The following is a 9953-nucleotide window of genomic DNA, read 5'->3' as shown; positions in this document are numbered from 1 at the left end:
ATAAATTAATTTAAAGAGACAGAGAGAGAGAGAGAGAGATACATGGCTAATCTCTCTCCTAAAAGGCCAGGCCGCTTGGTTGACATCTGTGTGCTTGGGGCATCTAGGAAAGAGAGGCCAGGGCTGAGCACTCCACTAACTTTCATTGCTCTTTCTGGCTTTTTCCATGTGCAGGCTCCCTCATCATCGACAAGTGAAACAGGACAAAACAAAACACTCCCGTAAGACTGTGGGCACATCCTCAAGCCTGCCTCAGTTCCCTCGAAGCTAAGGTGCTCAGCTTCAGATGTGGGTCAGGTGTAGAGACACAGGGGGATGAGGAGGGGGTGGAAGCCCCCTCTCTGCCCCACCTGCAGTCTGTTACCACTCAGAAGCGGGACGGGAATTGTGAACACAGGGCCCCGGGCAATAGCGCTGCTGTGTGAATGTGGCAATGTCCCTGAGGTCCAGCGGCTGACACTGGAGCTGGCATCAGAGGCTTCCGCAGACTGCTGAGGCCGTTGGCAGTGAGAGCCTCTGTCCTAGGTTGCCGCGGACCTCACCTCCCGCCAAATCATGCCTCTGGTCTCCAAGACCAAGGCCAGAGTGGAAATGTGCCCGGCAAGAAGCCTGTCCTTTCTGAGGGTCAGATGGGGACAGGAATAGCAGCGGATAAGGCGCTCAAGGGTGAGAGGTAGACACGCTCCAGGCCAAGGTCAGAGTAGGCGGCTGATGGGCATGTGCAGCCTGTAGATGAAATGGGTGACCAGGAAGAACATTAGGGGTCAAACAAGAGTCCCCATGCTCAGAATCTAGTCTGGGAAATCTTCCAGGCTGGCCTCGGCCACCAAGGCCACACCCCTCCTGCAGGCCTCGTCTGTCCCTGTCTGAGTTGCTGTGGCAGGGCGCTGACTCAAAGGCCTCCTGGATGCCTACTCTTCAATTTTCCTAATCGTTACAACAGAAACAGCATTGTCTGCGCTCATCCCATGCGTCCAGCAGTCGGCTGACTATTCAACAAACATCATGTCACCATTGAATCATCACCAAGTCCGTGAAGTAAGTTTTATTGTCTCCATCTTCCTCACAGAAGAGGAAACCAAGACTAGGCAAGGTGAGGTCTTCGGTCGTCCAAGTTCATGCATGTAAACTAGCACGGGAGACAGAGCCAGGACTCGAGCCCCGGGCCTGACTGACCCCATGCCCTCTGGACTCTGCGGCCCAAACGTGTGTGACAAGTAAAACTTCGTTCCAACGCACCCAAGTGAGAAAAGTCACGTGGCTAACGTGGCCAGCCCTCACTTGCCACGGTCAGCAAGATGGCCAGTAACGAGCCATCGAGCCCTCTGCCTTCGCCCATTTTCCCTAAAAAGCAAGAGGCAAAGCTTATGTGCCAAGGCTCTACGGGGAGGGGTGGGTAATCCCAGGGCAGAGACACTGAAAGAAAGGGGACGTGAGGTGGAGAGAAAGCAAAAGCGAACACAAAATGGTCTCTTCTGTGGGGTTGCGGCCGCACGAGTAAGGAAGGATCGTGTGGCCATGCTGGGTGTTTCTGGGAACACCACATAAACGCCCTGCGCCTGGGAACCATCTTGGGGTGGAGACTCAGGGGTCTCTCTGTTGCTCCCTCTCTGTCTCAGGTCTCTCTCTGGTCAAAACCCACCCCGTGGGCACTAACTCCCTCACACGTCTGGGCTGTGAACCCGGGCCCTCTGGGCAGCTCTGGGGCCAGCCCCGGCGCATCCAGGTCAGGTTGGACGTGGGTGCTGGGGCTGTTTTAGCTCCTCCCATCAGAGTGGGGCACAGTAATGGTCACGCCCAAACTCAGTGCTCACCCCTGAGGTGGCCCAGGCAGCCTGCTGTGTTGGGAGATAGGTGACATTGAGCAGGGCCAGGAGAAGTACGAGGGGGAGGCGGGTGGGCTCCAGCAAATCTGGCTTTCTGTTTCTTTCACACTGAAGTCCAAGTTCCTAAGCACGGCATGGGACACCCTCCCCGGTGAGCAGGGGGAGTCGGGGCTCAGCAGATTTTCCCAGCCTAGCACACTGCACCCAGGGCCCCCATTAGGTCCTGAAGTCCCCGGAGAAGAGAAAAAAGGTGACCTAAGCGGTTCCAGTCCTGTGGCCTCTGGTTTGGCCGGCGGAACAATCCTTTGGCGTAAATTTAGAGAAATAAAACGCTCTGTCTTCGCGTTCACCGCTCACGCCAGAGTGCACAGCTGGATTTCAATGTGTCCCTTGGCCACCCATGCACAGAGGCCTGGCCAACCACACGACATCCCGGAAGTGGAAACAGGCCCAGGAAGGTAGAGGCCCTTTGCCCAAAGTCACATAGGCCCGCACCCAGGACTCGGTTTCTGACTTGAATTTAGCGGCTGCCTCCTATTTCGCCCCCGGGGCCCCCTTGGGCAGCCTGGAAGCTACTCCTCCCCCATCCCATCCAGAAACGGTTTTTGAACTTTTCCAGGTGTGTCTGGCATTGACCCCATGCACGTCCTGGACGGTTCTAGTGCCCAAGGCTACGGGGAAAGGCCTGCACGCCAGGCCAGCGTTCTCTTCCCCAGCCCCACGCCCTGCAGAGAATCTGCCCCTGGGGCCTTCCTGTTTTTATACTCCTTCCTCCCCTGCTGGTTTTTTCTGCTTTGTTGTGCTTCGGTCATTTTTGGTTCTCCTCCCCTAGCCCACCCTGCAAAACCAAACTTCATTTTTGGTGATTATTTTCCACCCATGTGTAGACAGGAAGGGCGTCACCCTTCCTTTTTTCCACTTGAGGAATTGGAGTTGAGTGTTATTTCTCCCTCCTCTTTCTCTCCCTCCGCGTTCCCTGCGGTTTATTTCCTAGATGAGAGGCTTCGGGGAGAAGAAACAGACTCAAAAGCTGTGGCTGCAAGTACCCTGTGGATCCACGAGCCTGGCTGTGCTGGAGATTTCTCTTCCACTGGATGCCTGTGGCGGGTGGAAGGGAAGGAGTCGGCCCGCCTCCCCGGCGTGGGATCCCCAGCTCCCTAAAGCAAAAGATGCGGCTCCCACTTAGAAACCGCAGGGACTCTCCGTTTCCGCTGAGATTGGCTCTAAAATCCTTAGCATGCGAGGAAGAACCTCCAAGACCCTAGCTTTTCAAGCTACTTCACTCTTATTCTATCTGCCTCTCCCTCCCTCCAGCCCTACTTCCTCTCTTCCAGCCAAGCTTCCTAGGCTTCCTGGAAACACCCTGCTCCTTTGTGCCTCCCCCCACCCACCCCCTGCTCTTATACTCGCTTTTCCTCTGCCTTCAGATCCCTTTCCCTTTCTCTGCCTTGGGAGTTCTTACTGGGGAAGGACTCCGTGCTACCTCCTTGGGGATGCCTTCACCAGCTTCTTCTCCGAGTAGAATTTGTTAGTCCTTCGTCTGTGTTCCTTTTGCACTTGGGGGCATTTGAAGGAAAAGGAGCCCGGTAGGGAGTATGGAAATGAATGATTAAAAAGTTAGGCTGTACTCCCTTAGAGTAAATATCATGCACTTGACCGTTAAGAACCTCTTTTACAGGCTCTCTTTGGTGGTATTTGACTCACTTGAGCAAATCTGCCTCCTTTTTTTTTTTTTTTTTAATATATGAAATTTATTGTCAAATTGGTTTCCATACAACACCCAGTGCTAATCTGCCTCCTTTTGCATTATTCTAGGCTCCTCCTCTGTCTCGATTGGATCAGTCACTTGTATTTATATCTATCTGCTTCTAAGTGTTCATCTCTGGGATAAATGCTTTCTCTCCTATTTTGCATATGCACAGAATGTGCACGTGTGTCTGTGGTACGATGAACGCTTTGCTAACTGTAGTCCTGAGACGTAATCCCACCACTAGGGCCCGGGAAGCAAGGCCTCCGTGGGAAGGCATGAACCGGGAAGGCTGGCCACTCACAGCGTTGACCTCCCGCAGGGAGCCTGTGGATCATTTAACAGGAAACCGGAACCTGGGGCAGGTGGGGAAAGGATGCTTATGTCTTCAGGGCAGTGCTTATCAAAGTATAGTTTTGGAAACAACCGCATCAGAATCACCTTGCAGGGACCGGGGTGGGGGTGGGGGTTGGTGTTTAAAAATTTAGGCTCCTGGACCCTGACCCAAGCCTTATGAATCCAAATCTCCGGAGCTAGTCCCAGGAATCTGAATTTTAATAAACTGCCACCAGGAATCTGAATTTTAATAAACTGCCAGGAAAGTCTTCTGCACCAGAATCTGAGAACCACTGATCCAGACGTGTTGGGAGATGGTGTGTATGCCTCTAAAACTGTGATTCTCGACGTCACTAGCTGTCAAACTGCCTGAATGTCTAACTCAGTGGCTGCTTCTCATACACGTTTGTGTGCTCTCTCTCGGGTGGGATTGAAGTCGCTGGAACATTGCCTCCTTTTTGAAACCTTTGGCTCGCTCTGCTGCTTTGACACCTCCTGTTCTGGTGCGTATCCTAACTTTTAAAAAAAAGTTTTGGGGGTGTTGTGGTTTTATTAACACAAATGCAGTGGGTGCATGAGCTGTCTCTCTATTCGTCTCCTTTGCTGCGCAGCCTGGCATTGGGACTGGTGACTCCAGCGGCCGGCTGGGCTGCTCATGGCTCCTTGGAGGAGACATCGTGAACAACCTGTGCACGGTGAGATTTGTAGCACACCTGCAGCACTTCGAGCTCCTTGACGTTGTGGACTAGAAACTTCCAGAAGCCACCGGCCAGCCCGTGCTTGGTTTTCTTACTGCTCCCGTAACCAGTGTTGGACATCAAGATCAGGCTGGGCCCTCTGATTTGTGCCGTTTGCCCTCAACTTGGACATATTGGTCTGACCGGTGCTGGGTGAGCTTCCCGGTTCTGTTTTTACTGATCTTGTGATTCACCAGAGATCTGAGGGCAGACATGATGCCCAGTAAGACATGGCTGCCACCTCCACGGGCAGCACCAAGGTAGAGAGATAGCCTAACTGTTTAATCATTCATTTCCATACTCAAGGCCCCCTAGTGAGGAGCCTTGGGTCTTCTCCTGGGTCCTGACCTTGTCCCTGTCCTCAACCTGCCATACCAGACCTGTGGCTCCTACCACCACGTGTAGGCGCAGATGGTGTCTCAGTTGATGTTTCTAGCACAGATGCTCTCATTGGCCTCCCGCCATTACACTCCCTGCTGGAGCTCTCCATTGGGACGGTCCCAGGCATGCCAAATGACACATTTCTAGAACTGTTCTGTGGATCTTCCTCCTATAGTTCCTCATCTGAAATCTGGACATAATGATGGTAACTACCTTACTTGGTGTTGAGGATTACGTGAATTTGTCCATATAAAGGGCTCAGAATAGTCCCTGGCATGGTGAAAGTTCTCAATAAATGCCAGCTATTAATGGTCATAATGATGATACTAATGAATACTTAGTGGTTTACAACCATTTTTATTGCTCTGGTCTCTTCCCTCTTTCTCACTGCCTGCCCACTGGGCAATCACTGTTCATTTTCTCTCCGTAACACTGGTATCTGCCCCTTCTTCCCTATCACCGCTGCTCAGTCTTAGTTACAGTATCCTCCTGTCTTTCCTGGGCTTATCTAGGACGAGTCTTCACCTCAACTCCCATCTCCTTTCTCACCTTTGAGGCTCCTCAAAGGCAGGGTCCATGTTTATTCCTCTTTGTGGCCCCCCAGACCAACTGAGTGCATGTGATTTATAGAATAAGTAGATGAAATGATGCATGGACGGATGGATGGGTAGATGGGACAAAATCCATGCGTTATGTAGAAATCTTGGAAGGGGAAAGATGCCTTATAAATCAAGTTGATAATGGATAGTCAGGAGCTTGGGCAGGCAAACTCTAAAGAAGGTGGGATCTTCAGATGGTGCTGCTGAACCAAAAAAATGGCAATGGCTTAATCAATTATGTTAATGTGTCCGAGGAAAGCATATCTTCCAGAAGGAATGGGGTCTGCAGAGATGTCAGAAGATAAGTCAATGTCTACAACTGGTCAGTGTGCTTCCAATTATTCTCAAGGGAGAGAGACACTGGACCTGAGGTTCATGGTTTCCCACTGCTACAGAGAGGGTACTCTCGTCAGACAGAGATATTTTATCCGCCTTTACTGACTCGTGTGAAATATTCCCTCCGAACCTTCCCACTTCCTTTCTTCTCATTCCATCTTCTTTGTGGGACGGAGCTTTTCTGATGACTAACTGAGTCTGGGGAGCCAATAAGAGTTGTTGTATCTTTGGAAAGTCCTTGCATTTTATTTTGCTGACGGAATCGCATGAACATGATTCTTGTAGGGCTGTTCCCAAGAGCCGGACCACCTCTGGATGTACCGAAAACACTGAGTTTCTGTACCTATGAAGCTGATGATCAGATCTGTGGGCAGAGTAAAGCCACTTGGACACTGCCCGCTAGCAAACCTGGGAAATCAACCAGAGCTCCAAATTGTGGGTTTCTGCAGTCACGGAATTGTGTTCTCCAGTGACATAAATAACGTCTGCTTGAGTTCACTCAAGGAGTTCTACCTTCATAATCACTGTCCCTGGGAGCTGTGCCCTAACTCAGTGGAAAATCTCCTTACCAAATGGCCCACTTAGCATTTCACTTTGATAATTCTTTCCTTGTTCGCTGGTCCCTGATTGATAAAAAGGAACAAAGATGGCAAAAATAAGGCACGCATATTGCCACTATTCCCATCCGCGTTCTTTGCACCCATTACTAATGAATCATGGCTTTCTCTTCTAGTAACTGGGACTTCAAGTTCCCCTCCACATGGCCCTCCAGGAAGACAGTACCAATCCATTAAATGTGTTAGATGAGATGTTACATATTTGTCATTTCTGGTCCAAAGGTATCTATCTATGCACTTTTTAAAAAAAGTACCGTCTCAATTGTCTTTGTATGACACGCCAACCCAAAATTCACAGGCTTAAAACTACAATATATTTTCTCATGATTTTATGGGTCAGCACTTGAACTGAGCTCAACTGGGCCGTTCTGCTGATTTTGTCTGGTTGCAGTCATCTGGCAGCTTGATGGGGACTGGAGGGTCTAAAACAGCCTTACTCACATGGCTAGCAGTAGTGAAGCTGGCTGTTGACTTGGCCACGTGTCCCCTGCAGGCTGGCCCAGGCTTCTTCACAAGTGTGATGTTCCAATGTGCCGTTCACGTGCCTGTTTGTATCGCATTTACTAAAATCTCTCCAGGCAAGCAAATTAAGCCCAGAGTCAGTGTGGAGAGGGCTCCACATGGATTCAGAGACGTGTGGTTCACCGGAGGCCATGTTGGTAAGAGTATACTCCAGATCACGCGGTATGTCATTGATCAGAAACTTACTGAGTGCCTACTATGAGCCAGGAACTGTGCTGGGCACTGAGTATAAAATGACAAAGGATTGAGAAGAACTTTGAAGACTGGAAAGGTTCTAACCCGATTGAAAGGGGCAAGAATTAAAACCACACTCTGAATCAATGTGGGTGAAATAATCCATGTGTATGTGTGTGTGTGTGTGTGTGTGTGCGCGTGTGTGTGTGTGCACCTGCATGCTAGATTGAAGACGGGACTGAATTATTTAGCTAATTTCTTCCATTCTCCATTTCACGTGGATTTGTTCCCGCGAAGTTGAATGAGTAACTCTACTGTTGTCCATTGCGATGGGTTCCTTAAAGCTTTTTTTCAGAGTCTAAAATACTTAAAAACAATCACATAAGTGTATTCTTCATGACCACAAAGAGCTACTTGAGATATTTTTTCCCCTGTAGAAGCCTGGCCAACTCTGAGACTGAGGCCCATGCTGGCTAACTCTGATATTTCCTCCCTCCCTGCATTCCTGCCACCCACAGCTGCTCCAGTCTGAGCAAAGCTCAGAGGTCAAATACTTACAGCCCGAACAGCCTCTCCAGTGGCAATGGCAAAGAGACAACTCCACTTGTGAAAACAAACAGTCACTCCTTCCATTTACACAGCTCTTGAGCCTTCTTTTCAAAGCCCGTTCACATCCTTTCTCTCATCACCTCTTCCCCCAAACCCTTTGAGGTGGGCAGGGTGGGTAACGGATCAGGAAACTGAGGCCCAGAGAGGGGGAAGTGACTTTCCCCGTGAGGGACAAGGCTGGAGGCGGAGCTCCGGTTTCCCATTCCAGATCTCGGCTTGTCCAGAAGGTCACACCGTCATGAATAGAGCTGTATGCTCTCCTCAGCTCTAGGAAGCCTGTTTTAAAAACCCTTCTGGGGTTTTCCACTTGATACCTTACTTACTCATCGCCACTGTAAACTCGCTGTACTTTGCGTCCACGAAGAAAGAATGAGGGGAAAACATCAAACATGTCCTCCAGGTCCTGGCTCCTACATCTTCTGTTGCCGGGAGAAGATGGTGAATTCTTTTTGAAGTTCCAACTCCCAGCCCACAGAGAATCCAGCCAGCGTCCTCCTGCTGGAAAACAGAGGCCCAGAGCCAATTTCACTGTGACTGCCCCCCCCTCACCTCCTCAAAACAAAATGTGATTCAAGAGAAATTCAAAATGAACGTCGAAGAAGGCTTGGAGGAGGAGCCATTGGAAGCCATTGGAGGAATGGTAGAGGTAGGAGACGACATGCTGCTAGAAGGCTTGGGATGAGATATTGCTTGGACAACACGTGTCACCTCCTCTCCAAGCTCATCTTCCTTGAGAGAGCGGCTTTTCTTTACCACGAACCCTGGAGCATAGGAACCTTTTGGAAAGCTGGGACACCTCATGGTGTATGTAGGTCAGGGAGAGTGAGAAATGGTGACGTCACGGCCTGCCCCCATTCCTCTGTGTGGCAGACATGGCAGTCTTTCTGGTTGACGATGGAAGGTTAGAGTCCTGTGTAGTAAAACCCTCGAGGAAGGCACTACCGCTTGATCAGGCTGGCGTGACAGACTCTACCAACTCTGGTGACCCAAAAGCTTTGTAGGAAGGAGGCAGAAAGAAAGCATTGAGGTACATGTGAGGTGGACATTCTAGCTCCCGGAGCCCTTGTGCTAGGCTTCGAATACAAAGGGTGTGGTCAATTATTTTTTTTTTTAATTTTTTTTTAACGTTTATTTATTTTTGAGACAGAGAGAGACAGAGCATGAACGGGGGAGGGTCAGAGAGAGGGAGACACAGAATCTGAAACAGGCTCCAGGCTCTGAGCGGTCAGCACAGAGCCCGACGCGGGGCTCGAACTCACGGACCGCGAGATCATGACCTGAGCCGAAGTCAGCCGCTTAACCAACTGAGCCACCCAGGCGCCCTGGGTGTGGTCAATTATTAAAAAAGATCTTGTTGCTATGGGAAGGATACCTCCAGGGCTTTGACACTGGCGTTAGAACACCACTGGCATTAGACTTTTTTCCACGGCATCAGCATAGGATCAATGACTGGTGATTCATCTATAAGATTCAGAAAACACAAAAAGACTGTCAAAAGTCGCAAAAAGGAATGCTCTGAAGTATGCTGCTGAACCAATGTCCCAAAGGAGTGAGGAAAACGGCAGAGCAGCTAAAGCAGAAAGGAACAGTAAGGCTGAACTGGTCTGGTGCCCTGGTTAACTGATGAATAAACGAGACCAGGGTAGAAAGCAACTTCCTTGAAGCCACACAGCACATGGGAAGCACTGGATCCCAGTAGCCTCACTCAAAGGCCAACGTTCTTTTGACTTCACTGCATAACCTCTCCTTTCCTCTACACCCCCATTTGCAGTCCTCTAGAGAGCTGTTGCCTGCCCCAGGACCTCTTCTCCACCCAGCCATCTTCTTCCTTGGAGGAAGATTGCTACTTTACAGATTCAGCCGCTGGGTGGTTCAGTTTATGTTGTATTACTAACGTGTGGTGGGGGAGCCATGGGTGGCAGGAACTTTGCCCTACTTTCTAATAAACAGGACGATCTGTGTTTCTGTTCTGAGGCCTTAGGATTGTTCTCCAAATACTGTCAGGCCAGAGATGTTAAGTGAGAAGTTGGTATTGCATAATAATGGGCCAGGAAATTCCTGTAGAATTG

At 50.1% G+C, this 9953-nt stretch overlaps 1 long non-coding RNA gene across 1 annotated transcript; it reads right to left on the bottom strand.

Moving 5' to 3' along the window:
• Window positions 1-4110: 4110 nt before the first annotated feature.
• LOC121041931 (uncharacterized) lies at window positions 4111-8326 on the bottom strand. Its single transcript, XR_005795930.1, has 2 exons — window positions 7021-8326; window positions 4111-6585 (listed from the first exon to the last, which is right to left on the bottom strand). It is a non-coding gene; the product is annotated as an uncharacterized LOC121041931 (long non-coding RNA).
• Window positions 8327-9953: the final 1627 nt, after the last annotated feature.

This window comes from Herpailurus yagouaroundi, unplaced genomic scaffold (genome assembly GCF_014898765.1).
Source record: "Herpailurus yagouaroundi ecotype Mexico unplaced genomic scaffold, PumYag 184, whole genome shotgun sequence".
NCBI classification, from domain to species: domain Eukaryota; kingdom Metazoa; phylum Chordata; class Mammalia; order Carnivora; family Felidae; genus Herpailurus; species Herpailurus yagouaroundi.
Note: the sequence above shows the minus strand (reverse complement) of the source record. Positions and strands in the feature narration are given on the sequence as shown.